We start from the raw sequence: 16,925 nt of genomic DNA, 5'->3' as shown, positions 1-16,925 counted from the left end.
AATCCACTTAACTATTTTCTACTTCTCCTATGCTGGAGATAGTCTTATCTGAAATAAAATATTAATACAATAACATACAATATACAATAACATAAATATACGCAATATAATAGTTATAAAACAATGAAAGACAAACAAAACTTACTTTAATCAATAAAAGCTGGACGTCTGCGACGAATGTTGAGCGTCCTCGAGGCTGGTGCCATTTATTTTTGAGAAATGGAGGCATGTGGACTCAGTGCCGATACATCATATACTCTTGCTCTTCATAAGTGCCAGCTTTAGGTCCGATACCTCATTGTCACTGTGAGCGAAGATCTGCGGAATCTGTGCGGCTGACTCAAGGCTGCGATACATCTGTCTGGTCTGTGTTTCAACATCTATTCTCTCCTAACCAATCTTACTACTGGCTTCCGACTCGTTTTGTCTAGTCTGTGTTTCAGCATCTACTGTCTCATGGCCAACGACCATTCCCTGCGTTCTGTCTGTCACTCCCTAATGTGGCTTCCTGTGAACTATATAGTGTTTTCTTTGTCGGAAACGGTCCAAAGCCCGTGAAAACACAGATTGGGGAGATCATAAAAAAGCTTACGCAGTGCTGGGTATCTATCTTGCACTGTGCGGCTATTAGCTGGCCTGTTACCTGAAGCGCGGAGTTCAAATAAAAGTATCAACACGTTATGTTAAAACAAATTAAATATGTCTAATTATGTTAAGTGCATCAACTGGCGACTACACCCCACAGTCCCGCTGTTCGTTCGGGTTGAAATGTTGGAAATCATTTGAACCTTTCAGTCCCGCTGTTCGTGCTTGATTGTTTTCGACTAAAACATTTTTGCTTAATATTTCAACATGGTATTGGAATTTTTCGTTTTTTTTGTGTATAATCCTACTCACTGAAATTGTGTTCTCCCCCACCTGTATTTACACGGGCTTTGGACCGTTCTCTGAGAACAAATCGTTTGATAGTTCACAGGAATCCACATTCAGGAGACACCCCGTCTGCTCCCCACCCTCAATTGGAAATTCTGCTTTCGGTCCGGGGGTGTCTTCACCGTCGTTGCTGGACCGTCCTGCCGACCGCTCCCCGTGCAGTTACTTACCTATAGTCGATTTGCGGGCAATACTTATTTGGGGCACGGAACCACTACCGTCGGTAACGTTGCCTGTACTGAGTCTTTCCTCGAAAAAAGCCTAAAATTCCTAACTCCGCCGCCGCCTCCGCCCCCCCCCCTCCAAACTTGAACAGCTTTCTCACCTTCTGCAGCCGTACCAAACTTAGCGTCGACCTTCTTCTGCCTCGCAAGGACCAATGTTAGTTTTACCATTTTCTATAACGCTTTTATTTGCCTGTATCCGCAGGATCCAACGGAAAAAGAAACCTGTAACGACGATTAGATCGGTGCATAACCCCGCGGATTTCTGTAATTCCCGGAGGTCAACGCTGTCGACATCTTCCCTCAACACATGGTCCTTCTCGGTCTTCGCCCAGAGTTGATGTGCACGTTCTTGCAGGTTTGATAGCTCAAACTCGACACTCCATAACGATTGAAGATATTCCAGGGTTATATTGTCAAAATTGAATTCTGTCGATGTGATATAGTCCTGCTGTAACACGCTGCTATGGGAAGTGATTACACAAATTTTACTTCGTCGATCCAATTTTTAAATAAATGAAGGTTAGTTAGATGTATCATGGTGGTATCGGTGGTCCCTTTGTCGCTCTGGCACGTCCTTCTACTCGGCGTGATGTTGGTGGCAAAACGAGCATCCGCGCTCGGTTGTCGTCGCCTGGCCGTGGCAGCTGTTTTGGAATTTGTCGACGTCCACGAAAAGGACCCTTCCGTTTGACATAGGCCGCGTGGCGGTCGTCGACTGTGGGGTACACTCACCGTCTGACAGTTGGTATCAACACTTCTCTGGTCGTCTATCAAGACGTCCGCGACAAAGGCTGTCGACGTGTGCACCGGCTGCGCGTCAAGAACCAGATCGCAGACGCGGTGGTGCACTGGTTTAGATCGTGTGCTTCAATGGCCTGAAACACCACCTCTTCTGTTCGGCTGGCGGTTGATGCGTCGGCCATTAGGTAGGCGGGAAGGTCTTTTATCACGACGGTGTGATTTTTAAATGGCACGCCGAAGACATTCACCCTGTAAAGGTCCATGTGTTCCCTCATGCCCACGGGGACCTTAAGTGTAAACCAGATATCGAAGCCGTCGACAATGTTAGCCAGGAACGTGGCGGCACCATAGTAAAAAGCCCGGTCGCGTTGAATTATGCGTAGAAGAAACCCGGCTTTTTTCAATGTATCTGCTAATTGCTGAATGGCACCGGAGATGTCCGCGGGTTTGATCAGCGCGTACGGTAGAAAACCCGCTGCAACGCTGCTAAGGCCCGCCTAGAGATCCAACAGATACACGTTCATGTCGTGGGCTTCTATCAGCAGTTTAAAAGTGTTCTCCGTAAACTGCTCTAGTGCATGGAGACGCAACTCTGTCATGTTCTCGAAGCCATGCCAATTCCGCTGCATGGACGCCATGCCTTCCAGTCCGGTTCAGGTAAATCTCCATGTTTGCCAATTTCCGGCCGCTCAGCGACATATACGACTCGTATTGCTTCTCGTGAGCAATCGAGTCGCTTTGCAGACCGCGACCGAAAGAGATCATTATGTTGACCTTGTCGGCAACCTTCTGGACGTCCTCATGGATGGCCGTTCCGAAGAGAGACTTACTGAGGTCCCCGATGAAGCCGAGAGGGGCGTTCCGTTTTTGCCGGCCACGCTTGCTGGTAAGATCTAGGGCGGGGATGGTGTCGATAGCATCGCCGTTATGCTGTCCAACCTTGACCGCAGTCGCTCCGCGACAAACTTCACAACGTCCGTGCTGGAGTAAAACGTGGCCCTTATAATAGACCCTATGTCGTCCAGTGGCAGAGAGATCACGAAGCTGTGGTACCACCAGATAGCAGTGGGCGTCACGGTGCCGACGTGGTCGAATACCACGCCGATATTGCCGCAGTAAACGGACTTGTCGTATTTGGACAAGTCGTCTTATGACGTGTCCCGAATCCTTTCTGTTGAAATCAGTTCCACAGAGGCACAGAAGTCATGAACATATGCATTTTCTGACGCACAACACACTGTGAAGTTGTTATAAACACATGCATACCAAATATGAAGGTTACATCTGAAGCGACATAAAAGTTATGAGCATTTTTCGAAACCTAAACGCAAAGTGTGACGGACTTTCAGACGGACAGACAGATAGACAGACAGACAGACTGACAGAAAGACGGACGAAAATGCGATCACTATATGCCCACCTTCGGGGGCATACAAATATTGATATTTTTCACTGTTTCAGTAAGATACTGGAACTACTTCCCCAATAACCCCATATGGTGAGCCTCAATTTTCATAGCGAGGTATAAAACCCGGAAATATCCGGAAAACCCGGAAATCTTTTAGGTAAAACACGGAACCGATATAAATGGTTATAACTTCATTATTATTCGTCCGATATTAATTATAATGGTACCGTTGTAAAGTGGATCCTCTACAGATTCTAACCAAATCAAAATATTTTATGGCAGGGTCGTAGTCGGCCTGTAAATCGCGGACAAAGTCGGCCTGTTTTAACGTTTTTTTTTACACACGCAAATGCCGAAAAGAAAACCCGGAACCGATATAAATGGTTATAACTTCATTATTATTCGTCCGATATTAATTATAATGGTACCGTTGTAAAGAAGATCCTCTACAGATTCTAACCATATCAAAATATTTTATGGCAGGGTCGTAGTCGGCCTGTAAATCGCGGACAAAGTCGGCCTGTTTTAACGGTTTTTTTATCACGCAAATGCCGAAAAGAAAACCCGGAACCGATATAAATGGTTATTACTTCATAATTATTCGTCCGATATTAATTATAATGGTACCGTTGTAAAGAAGATCCTCTACAGATTCTAACCATATCAAAATATTTTATGGCAGGGTCGTAGTCGGCCTGTAAATCGCGGACAAAGTTGGCCTGTTTTAACGTGTTTTTTTTTATCACGCAAATGCCGTAAAGAAAACCCGAAACCGATATAAATGGTTATAAATGCATTATTATTCGTCCGATATTAATTGTAATGCTACCGTTGTAAAGAAGATCCTCTACAGTTTCTAATGATATATAAAATAGTTTATGGCAGGGTCAGAGTCGGCCTGTAAATCGCGGACAAAGTCGGCCTGTTTTACCGTTTTTTTTTACACACGCAAATGCCGTAAAGAAGACCCTGAAAAGGAAAAAGGGGTTATAAAAACATTATTATTAATTCGATATTAATTATAATGGTACCGTTGCAAAGAAGAACCTCCACAGTTTCTAACCATGTTAAAATATTTTATGGCAGGGTCAGTGCCAACCTGTAAATCGTGGTCAAAATTGACCGAAAAATACCGTTTTGTTTTTGTACACAAAACAATGTCTTGAGGAAAACACGTAAAAGCTAAAAGGGGCTATAAAAGCATCCTTTTCCTAACCGACCATACATTTTTGGTACCGTTGTTATGGTTTTCTTCCACTGTTTCTAAATATGTAAAAAAAAAATGTGAGAAAGCATAATATGAAATAAGGCGATGCATCAAAGCGAGCTCAATTAATCTGTAATAGAAGAAACCACGGACTCTAGATGACAATATACAATATACGCACCGTGAAGAAACTAACACACAACTTATATACAGATAATATTTGAATTAAATCATTAAAGGCACTTCCTAGCAGAAGAACCTGGAGTTCGTAAAGACTGCTATTAAAAAGTAAGGAAATGAACTTTCAATTATTACTTTAATCAGCAATTCAACAACAAACGGGCCATATTAAAGGGTTTCATGTGACCTAATGAACTGAACTGTTAGCCCAAAACCCCGCCCAAAACAGATTGTCATACTATCCGTTGCCAGCCTTGCAACCACAATTTACCTACGAAGGTCAGATCGGGATTCGAACCCGAAACCACCCATGAGCCATCTAAATAAGATATGATTCCGGCCTGGGTTGCTCTACCAATTAAGCTATTCTGACCGTTTGAAAAATATATGGGTAAACTGCAATTCTGTTGAATAGCATGATTAACTTGCTTAGAAAAACTTTTCCAAAGAATTACATGTACATTTCATTGAAATTGTTTTATGATTTAGAACGATGTATTGTCAGTTCAAAAGGTCACACGAGGCAATGTTTGAAAATCCCACAAAAGCTTCCGTTTGTAAAATGGTGATAATTTGCCGACTGTGTAGTTCATATAAACCCTTATTTTGCACAAATCTGGAAGAAACATATATGGATCGAAAACCAACTGCAGATAAGAGCAACAGAACAGTCCTTGTAACTAAGTAACTTTTTTGTTTTAAAATCGCACAAAAGCTTCTGTTTGTAAAATAGATAAAATCACCTTATGTCGGCACACATCTGAAGTATATATGGTTCGAATACCAACTGCGGATAAGAGCAACTAAACAGTCCGGGGCAGTTGCACTTTACCGTAACGCACTATAACCCAAGCCCTTATAATTAGTGTTAAGTTGCGTAAATTTCGGAATCCATGATGGCAGCGTACCGCTAAAGTGCAATATAGCCAACATAAATAAGGAGTTAAAGCGGGACTGCACGATTTGTGTCAAATATGTTAATCAGCAATTAAACAACAAACAGGCCATATAAAACGGTTTCATGTGACCGGACGAACTGATGAACTGAACGGTTAGCCCAAAACCCCGCCGAAAACAAATTGTCACACTATCCATTTCCAGCCTTGCAACCACAAGTTTACCTACGAAGTTCAGATCGGGATTCGAACCCGAACCCACCCATGAGCCATCTAATGATAACGGCCTGGGTTGCTCTACCAATTTAGCTATCTGACCTTTTGAAAAATATGTAGGTAAACTGCAATTCTGTATAATAGCATGAATGACTTGCTCAGCAAAGGTTTACAGTTATTCGCACATCCCTGCTCATAGCAAAACACAATTGACTAACATAAAATCTTTTTCCGTAAATTTATAAATCTTTAATCGAAACATCTTCATTCATTTTCATAAGATGATGTTTTATTAATTTTGCATTGCCTTGTGGCTTTAAATTTAAATTAGGAGATTTGTGACGTATATCGTGTGTGGTCATTTCAGTGACGAAAAAAACTAGTTTAACCTCAAAATATTTAACATACAGTCCACACAGGCTAAACAGGGTCGACACTCTTCGCTGTTATGACTTTTTTCGTTTAAATGAAGTCTCTTCTTAGCAAAAATACAATTAAGGCGGAAAGTGTCGTCCCTCATAAGCCTGTGCGAACTACACAGGCTAATCTGGGACGACACTGTACGCACATGCATTATGCCCAGTTTTCTCAGAATACGACACATAGTTTAAACGCATTTTCGATAGAATTAGCGATGACATATGAACGTGGTTTGTTTTTAACAGTTAATTATTTATTCAAAGCATCATCAAATGCAAAACGTATTTAGGATTGTTTGTTTGTCATGCATTATTGTTAACTTCGATAATATTAAAAAAGAGCATACATGTGTATGTGGTTAAAAAAAATTAAGATAAATTGAAAGAGAGCATAATGTGGATGTGCATTTCGTTTGACTCTCTGGATTTTAATGACAAGTCGGACGTGGCATTTTAGTTAACAGTAAAATATTTGTTAAAACATCGAACGAGCCCAAAACGCATTTTGGATCTTGTGTTTGTCATGCATACTAGAAAACTTCCATAGGCATAAAATAACTCGCTTCTACGTGATCGCGGGTTTGTAAAAAAAATGGTCAGAATGGTTAGCGTTTGAAACAAACGTTATCAATAATGGTGTGGTTTAAATTAAATTGCGAAAAAGTGACGGAAGTACAAAAATGGTTGTGCATATCATTGTAAATATACCTTTAGACTTTTTTTCGTTGTTTATTCGGAGTCCAATGCAATCAATGACGATTTGTCCAGTATACTTATTGAATTATCTGTATATTTGTAAAAAGGAGACTACACTACTTGAACCTAAAACACACATTAATCTCCATTATACATAATTCTTTCGTTTGCTAAACTCTTAACAACAACAATGGGTGAATTGGACAACTTCTTTTCTCAAATATCTTTGACTTAAATGGCTTTTTTAATGAAAATAATGAACAAGATAATGACAGCGCCTCAAAATCACAAGAACTCACATCAGCAGCACCAACAGCAGGAGCAGGAACATCAGCACCACCACCACTGGCATCAGCATCAACACAGGAAGAACAAGAGATGTGTTTGTCAGAAACACAATGCCCCCTATTGCGCCGCTATGAAGCCATAAATTTGACCTTTGACATTGACCTTTCACCACTCAAAATGTGCAGCTCCATGAGATACACATGCATGCCAAATATCAAGTTGCTATCTTCAATATTGAAAAAGTTATGACCAAACTTTAATGAAGGTTAAAGTTTTTGGAAAGAAAAATACAAATTATATTTGACCTTTGACCTTGAAGGATGACCTTTACCTTGACTTTTCACCTCTCAAAATGTGCAGCTCTGTGAGATACACATGCATGCCAAATATGAAGTTGCTATCTTCAATATTGCAAAAGTTATCAAACGTTAACCAAGTTTAAAGTTTTGGGACACACACAATGAATGAATGAATGAATAACAGACAGGCCAAAAACAATATACCCCCGATCTTTCGATCCGGAGGCAAAAAAAAAACAACCAAACATCAACACCAACAAGAAATTTCAAATCTGTAAGTGTGGATAGCTTTCTGCTTGATAACAAAAATTTAAATACAAAAAAGAAAACCGAAAATAACATCAGGCTTTTCAAAACTTTCCTCAACAATCACAAAAATGTTATGAATATACCTCCTCAGGAATTGAACCCTCTGGTCTGCGAGTTTTTGTCGGGTGTGACTTATGTTAGGGAAGTATTAAGCAAAAAGCTCTGAAACAACAAGGTTATGGAAATAAACCGCATCAAGCCCAGGCATTAACACATTAACATATCGAAGCTATGTACGAAGCTAAAACTCTGGGAGAATCAAGCACAAGAGAGGTCGAGGTCGTCGTGGTGTAATGGAGCTATTACACTACCAAGAGAGGTATTACACTCACAGTAGCTAATATGTACAACCCATTTTGGGATGAGAACAGGCAATGAAATTCACACCTTCTGCTGAGGTGATGTCAGCATTGGATTGGAATTTGGAACTGGCACAGAATTCATCACCTTCGACACTGAGCATCAGACGAAAACCCATACTGGTGGGATATAAGGTGATTTTCATAATTTAATACATTTGAATACACAAACCTAAATTGATCATTTATATAAAAACTGGTACCGTTTATTAATTTTATAAATGGAATTTTTCTTTAGTCTAAATAATACAAACATGGAGGATATTTGTTGGTTTCGGTAGAATATCGATTTTATTTCATGAGTGATCATAGACATTATTATTATGAAAATATACATTTTATATGATCACGAGTGAATTAATAGAGGATATTTTACTTAAAATATAATTCGTATTGGTATTAATCTACAGTAGACTTCACTTTTGGCGGAATATTAATTAGTTTAAACAAAACATTTTATGCAACACACATTTTTACTATTCATAGGAAAGTCAAGCTAAGGGATATGCAGTTCCCGAACAACCTGACAGATACCCGGTGCATTTCTACAAGCTATATGCCGACAAACGCCCTGTTGACATGATGACAGAAGACAACCCCTTCTTCTTAACTCCTGGCAACAAGACACAGCAATGCTGGTTCAGGAAGTCAGCCATGGGATTAAACAAGTTGTACAGCATAATGACCGAGATGAAATCAGATGCTGGTATTCAAGAGCCAAGAATCACCCCATACATGCCAAAACCCTATATACTACTGGCATAACAAGACTAAAATATATAACAAAACTTACTTTCGATATCGATTTTATTAAATCGGTTTTGTTTTTCCAATTTACATGCTACACTACTCTCTAAATATTAATTCATAAAATCCCCTGTTCTCTACTACTCCTATACATTCCGGTTCCTTACATCAAGTACTTGACAGATCACAGTGTATTTTTTGGAGCGTTTCAAGAGCACACAAAACAATTACAACTTATATCTTGTGTAATAGGTCATGTGTACAGTTGCATTGTGATTTTATTTTTACCCAAGAAATACACGTTTTTTTTTCAGTGCAAGAAAGCACTTGATTCAGAAGCTGAATGACGAATATGTTCCTGCTCATCAAATTCAGGGCACATAAATATTAGCAGCTTAAATAATTACAGCAGTTTGAACAAGGAACAGTAAAAAAATAGTTGAAAAACACAACCACACTGCCACTGCGTCAGCCACACCTGAATCAAGTGATTTTCCGATGGCCAAATGATTTTTTGTCAACTCACATTTCCAGGAGAAAGAAAATTTCTGTGAAATTGCCCCAGATAGACTTGAGTGTATTCAATGGCGACAAACTTAAATGGACCCAATTTTGGGATGCTTTTGAAGCAACAGAACATACAAATAAAAAAACTGTCACTAATTGAAAAATTCAACTATCTACAAACAAAAGCTTGCGGTGAAGCAAAATGTGCAATTGAAGGGTTGGGTTTGTCAAATGATAACTATTGTGTAGCAGTGGCGATTCTCAGGGAAAGATTTGGCGATTTCCAAGAGGCAGTTGATCTACATTATAGAAAATAATTCAACGTACAGGTCCCTACAAGTAAAGTAGAAAGCCTGCAAAAAGAAAATGTTTATCAGCATGTTTTCATTTCAATGATCAGGTCTAAACAGTCCGGCGAAGTAAAACGGCAGTTAGAACTCAACATGTCTCTAAAAATAAATGGACAGTGCAAAAGCTTTGGGAACAAATTCCAGAGTATGTGCTTGCGCGCGAAAAGGCAGAAACCACTGACAATAAAGTCATCGAACACACAGAAAAATGAATTGCTAAGACATTTCAAACGAAACGGTCGGTGGTGAAGTCTCCATTTTCAACATACACAGGAACCTCTTCATATGCCCATTTGAGATCTTCATCAGAAGCGTTGACAGTGCATGCAAAAGGTAAACCAAGTGAACACTATAAAGATAACTTTAGATATTGTAGCGATAGATATTGGAGTGATGAATGATACAAATACAAAACTGTCGAAAAACGTAAGAAAATGCTACGCTGATCATGCTACAAGTGTTTGAAAGAAGGACAAAACACTGCGGTGAATTAGACTCCCACTATAGGAGTTTGTGTCTGAAGAAATTCGGAAAAAGGACAAATGTGTACTATTCAAAGGATAGCAGTGAAAGTGTTAAAAGACAGGATAGTGCATTAGTGGCAACTGATGAGATGGTGTTGATGCAAACAGCGCGGACAAATTTGCGAGGTGAGAAAAATGTTTTTTGTAAAAGTGCTAGATTATTGTTGGATTCTGGTTCACAAAGAACATATATATCAAAGTGTTTGTCCACAAAGTTAGGCTTTACAAGACTATTGCCAAGCAATATAGTCCCCTACCGGCTCCACCATTGTCAGAAATGCCACCATTGTTAGATTTTTTTGTTGTTGTTGCCATAGCAACCAGAATTTTTGACGTAGAAACAAAATGAAATGACGTGCATAATGTCCATATTGCCGTCTATCCGTGTTTCAAGTTTCATGAAAAAATATTAAGAACTTTTAAAGTTATCGCAGGATCCAGAAAAGTTTGACTGACTGACAGACAGACAGACAGAGCGCAAACCATAAGTCCCCTCCGGTGAAACCGGTAGGGGACAAAAACATAAAGCGAACAAGAACGTAGAATTGTGACATTTGGTAGTGAAAATGCCCAAGTAATTAAAACCAAGACAGTGAAAGTTGGCGTCAAGTTGAAGGACGATTCTTTCATTACAATCTCAGCAAATGTAGTTCCTACTATAAGTAGATCAATACAGAGGAACTGTGTGAAAAATGTTTTGACAAATCAGAAGAAGCAAATTGTGAACCATGTTGTTCTAGCAGACAGTGTACCATCTGCAAAAGAATGTTCACCAATTGCTATCCTAATAGGCAACGACTACTACTATGACAGTGGTATCACAGAGAATCGAGTAACTGCCTGGTTTGTATCTACTGAATTCAAGATTGGGATGAATATTGACAGGCCGAACTTGTGTGAGTGAGAATGAGTCTGAACAAGTCAGCATGTTTGTTGACACACAGGTCACTAAACAGTGTCCATTCTCAAACATAGATACAACAGTACAAACCAAACCAGACTTAGAAGATTTCTAGAATGTTGAGTCGATTGATATTACCGATGACATTGTCAAAACCAATGATGAGGTTGCCATGGAAAAATTCAAAGAAACGGTGACGTTTAAAAATGGTCGGTATCAAGTGACTTGGCCTTGGATAGACGAACACACAAAATTGCTTATAAACAGACAACTCTCTCTTGGACGACTGAAGTCAACAGTCTCCGGACTGAACAAGAATCCTGAATTGATGCAGAAGAACAATGACGTCATAGAAGATCAACTCAATAAAGGTGTCATAGAAAAGGTTAATTTAAGAAGTGTTGATAGTCCAATACACAATATTCCGCATCATCCAGTAATTAGTCCTCAGAAAACAACTACACAATAACAATTGGTCTATGATGCTTCTGCAAAGTCGCGACAAGGAAAAAAGTCTCAATGAGTGCGTCTATCATAGTCCAGTAATTTTGCAACACATCTGTGGAGTTTTACTTCGATGCACAAAGAAGCAATTGTAGCAGATATCAACAAGAATATCAGTGAAACTGATGGATGCTCCCCGATGATGCGCTTTGTCAATCTATGTGTTAATAACCGCCTAAAAAAATCTATAATTAGCCTCGGTGACTTTGACCTTGACCCCAGTGACCTCAAACCTCATCAAAAGGTAGGGGTCCATGCAAGGTACGTACGTGCCAAATATGAAAGAGATCGGTAACGTATTGAAGGTGCTATGAGATACTGTTACAAAAGTGTGACGGAAAATATATTTATAGCCTCGGTGACCTTGAGACCAGTGACCTCAAACCTCATCAAAAGGTGGGTCCATGCAAGGTACCTACATGGCAAATATGTAAGAGATCGGTAAAGTATTGAAGGCCCTATAAGAAACTGTAAGAAAAGCGTTACGGAAAATCTTTTATTAGCCTCTGTGACCTTGAGCCCAGTGACCTCAAACCTCATCAAAAGGTAGAGGTCCATGCAAGGTACCTACATGCCAAATATGAAAGAGATCGGTAAAGTAACAAAAGCAAGACGGAAAATCTATTATTAGCCTCTGTGACCTTGACCTCAGTGACCTCAGACCTCATCAAAAGGTAGAGGTCCATGCAAGGTACCTACATGCCAAATATGAAAGAGATCGGTAAAGTATTGAAGGTGCTATGAGAAACTGTAACAAAAGTGTGACTGAAAAATCTATTATTAGCCTCGGTGACCTTGACCCCAGTGACCTCAAACCTCATCAAAAGGTAGAGGTCCATGCAAGGTACGTACATGCCAAATATAAAAGAGATCGGTAAATTATTGAAGGTGCTATGAGAAACTGTAACAAAAGCGTGACGGAAAAATCTATAAGCCGCGGTGACCTTGAGCCCAGTGACCTCAAACCTCATCAAAAGGTAGAGGTCCATGCAAGGTACCTACATGCCAAATATGAAAGAGATCGGTAAAGTAACAAAAGCATGACGGAAAATCTATTATTAGCCTCGGTGACCTTGACCTTGACCCCAGTGACCTCATCAAAATGTAGAGGTCCATGCAAGGTACCTACATGCCAAATATGAAAGAAATCGGTAAAGTATTGAAGGTGCTATGAGAAACTGTAACAAAAGTGTGACGGAAAAATCTATTATTAGCCTCGGTGACCTTGACCCCAGTGACCTCAAACCTCATTAAAAGGTAGAGGTCCATGCAAGGTACGTACATGCCAAATATGAAAGAGATCGGTAAAGTATTGAAGGTGCTATGAGAAACTGTAACAAAAGTGTGACAGAAAAATCTATTATTTGCCTCGGTGACCTCGACCTTGACCCCAGTGCCCTAAAACCTCATCAAAAGGTAGAGGTCCATGCAAGGTACGTACATGCCAAATATGAAAGAGATCGGTAAAGTATTGAAGGTGCTATGAGAAACTGTAACAAAAGTGTAACGGAAAAATCTATTAGCCTCGGTGACCTTGACCTTGACCCCATTGACCTCATCAAAAGGTAGAGGTCCATGCAAGGTACGTACATGCCAAATATAAAAGAGATTGGTAAAGTAAGGTGCTATGAGAAACTATAACAAAAGTTTGACAGAAAAATCTAATATTAGCCTTGGTGACCTTGACCTTGACCCCAAACCTCATCAAAAGGTAGAGGTCCATGCAAGGTACGTACATGCCAAATATGAAAGAGATTGGTAAAGTATTGAAGGTGCTATGAGAAACTGTAACAAAAGTGTGACGGAAAAATCTATTATTAGCCTCTGTGACCTTGACCTTAAACCCAGTGACCTCAAACCTCATCAAAAGGTAGAGGTCCATGCAAGGTACCTACATGCCAAATATGAATGAGATTGGTAAAGTATTGAAGGCGCTATGAGAAACAGTAACAAAAGTGTGACGGAAATAAGGAAGTAAGGAAAAACTGGCAACTATATGCTCCGCCGAAATTTTATTTCGGGGATCATAAAAAGGCATTTCTACAGATTGCATTAAGACCTGGCCAGCGTGATGTCACACGATTGCTGTGGCTCAAAGACAAATTTACACCGACAGCAGATATGAATAATATACAAGAATACAGATTCTGCCGATAGCCGAGCGGCATTATTTCAAGTCCATTCCTATTAGGAGCCACTGTGCAACATCATATGGATTCATTAAAAAAGGAGGTTGCAGAACAAGTGAAACGTGACATCTATGTTGACAACCTCATCACAGGAGCCATCACCGATGCTGGAGCCATAAGGTTTTACCAAAACTGCGAAACCTATGTTTAAGACTGCATCAATGAATCTACGTGAGTGGATTACAAACAGTGAAGTGATAGATACCTACATACTTGCAGAAGATAGAGCTCATCCTGAAACTATGATCGTTCTAGGATTGTGCTGGAATCCTATGGAGGATACCGTATCACTCAAACAAACAGATACATGCGAGAGTGATGGTACTACCAAACGTTCAATACTCAAGGAGTTGGCTTCCAGTTTTGATCCATTAGGACTATTTTCACCGATCATCCTTAGAGGAAAGATACTGATTCAGCATGTTTGGCCAATGAAGTTGAGTTGGGATAATGACGTAGATCAGAACGAAGAATTAGAGTGGACAACCATCAAAAGTGACATTGAATTACTTCCAGCACATAAGGTTCCGAGATGTGTTACATATTAAAGTGATCAGGAGGAGACATCTAGTTTAGTGTGTTTCTGTGATGCCTCCGAAAAGGCATATGCGGCAGTGACTTATCTTCATCAGACAAGCTCAAAGGGAACAAGGGTAGAACTATTGTTTTCGAAATCAAGACTTGCCCCTTTGAAAACTATGACTATCCCGAAACTAGAAATAATGGCAGGTGTGATCGGTGTACGATGTATTGAGTTTGTTCATCAACAGTTGACGACTTCAATACAAAATATATATATCTACATGTATGCACGGAGATGCCGTGCGATAGTGTGTGAAGTTGTATACACGAGCTTATCTTATATCACCGCCTTTTATACGTATGCATCATCAGTGATATAGATACACTAGGATGCCGTGCACTCCTATGTATGGACTGTATATACATAAATTGATAGTAATAGTCAAAGCCACTTAGTGTTTAAAAATGACAAGATATCGGTGTGATATATGTGACAAGTCATACAAACATCAACGGAGTTTGTACACTACAGACATAAACAGGAATGTCATGTCTAAAAGATCAAAGCTGAAAGTGTGTTATAGAAGGATGTTCGTCACGATTTATCAGGCATGGATATTTATCCAGGCATCTTATTATGTGCCACAAATTCGCCAAACAAACTGCATACGAGAAAGCAGTTTCAGCCTCGGGGGAAACAAATGTCACACCAGCTGCTTATTACGAAGAAGTAAGTAGTGATGAATCTACCATTGACATATTGTAACAAGAGTGCCAAACTGTCACAAGATACGCCCGTTCGAAGGTTTTGGACACCATGCTCAATGCTTGAAAGTGTCCTCAAGACCTAGTTATTGACCCGGCATGACCCATATTTGAACTTGACCTAGATATCACTTAGATGTAACATCTGACTAAATTTGGTGAAGATCAGATGAAAACTACTTCAATTAAAGAGCGGACAACATGCTTAATGCTTGAAATGCACTATGTGACCTCGTTTTTGACCCGGCATGACCCATGTTCGAACTTGACCTACATATCATCTAGACACAACTTCTGACCAAATTAGGTGAAGATCAGATGAAAACTACTTCAATTAGAGAGCGGACACCATGCTAAATGCTTGAAATGCACTAAGTAACCTCGTGACCTAGTTTTTGACCCGGCATGACCCATATTTGAACTTGACCTACATATCATCTAGACACAACTTCTGACCAAATTTGGTGAAGATCGGATGAATACAATTTGAATTAGAGTCCGGACAAAGTGGCGCCGTTGAAAATGCACTAATTGACCCTATGACCTAGTTTTTGACCCGGCATGACCCATATTCGAACTTGGCCTATATATCAACTAGATGCAACTGCTGACCAAGTTTGGTGAAGATCGGATGAATACAATTTGAAATAGAGTCCGGACAAAGTGGCCCCTTTGAAAATGCACTTATTGACCCTATGACCTAGTTTTTGACCCGGCATGACCCATATTCGAACTTGGCCTAGATATCAACTAGATACAACTGCTGACCAAGTTTGGTGAAGATCGGATGAATACAATTTGAAATAGAGTCCGGACAAAGTGGCCCCTTTGAAAATGCACTTATTGACCCTATGACCTAGTTTTTGACCCGGCATGACCCATATTCGAACTTGGCCTAGATATCAACTAGATGCAACTGCTGACCAAGTTTGGTGAAGATCGGATGAATACAATTTGAATTAGAGTCCGGACAAAGTGATGCCTTCCGCCCGCCGCCCGCCGCCCGCCCGCCCGCCCGCCGCCAAGGGGTTTCACATAATACGTCCCGTATTTTATACGGGCGTATAATAAAAAGGGGGCTTTTCAGCGCTCCAGCCAAGCTTCACTATAAACGAATTAAACTTTGAGATAGATGATTATCTCGACGAAGTCCTTTAAGACGTCTGCGAAGAAGTTGACGTTGATATGGACCAACCGAGTGTTGAAATCAGCGGCGAAGATAACGTTATCGGTGACAGAGCGATTTGTCAACGTGACCAGTGACAGTGTCATGGATGTCGATGAACAGCCATACGAGACTGACTACGACGACGATGACAGCGCTAGTGTTAGCGTCATGTATTCATCTGGCGATGACGACGAGGGCAACGCTATACTAGGAACGTTGTGCATTCATCTGACGACGACGATTGCAGCGCTACTGAGAACGTCGTGCATTCATCTAGTGACGACGACGATAGCGCTTCTGGGAACGTCATGCATTCATCTGACGAAGACAATGGCAGCGCTACTGTGAACGTTGTGCATTCATCTGACGATGATGGCAGCGCAGAAGACTTAATCTCCATCTGTGATGATGAAAATAGTCTGGCGCATGATTCCCGATGGTCTAGACTATTAACTGTGTATTGAACCAAAATGTGCCGTTATTTTTACGAAGGAGAAATCCTCGTACATCTAGAGAAAGAAACATCTCTAGACCAGTGGTGTTTTTCGGACTTAGTGTGAATTTATTATA

This window comes from Dreissena polymorpha, chromosome 8 (genome assembly GCF_020536995.1).
Source record: "Dreissena polymorpha isolate Duluth1 chromosome 8, UMN_Dpol_1.0, whole genome shotgun sequence".
Classification (NCBI taxonomy): Eukaryota; Metazoa; Mollusca; class Bivalvia; order Myida; family Dreissenidae; genus Dreissena; species Dreissena polymorpha.
This window is presented reverse-complemented; position numbering follows the sequence as displayed.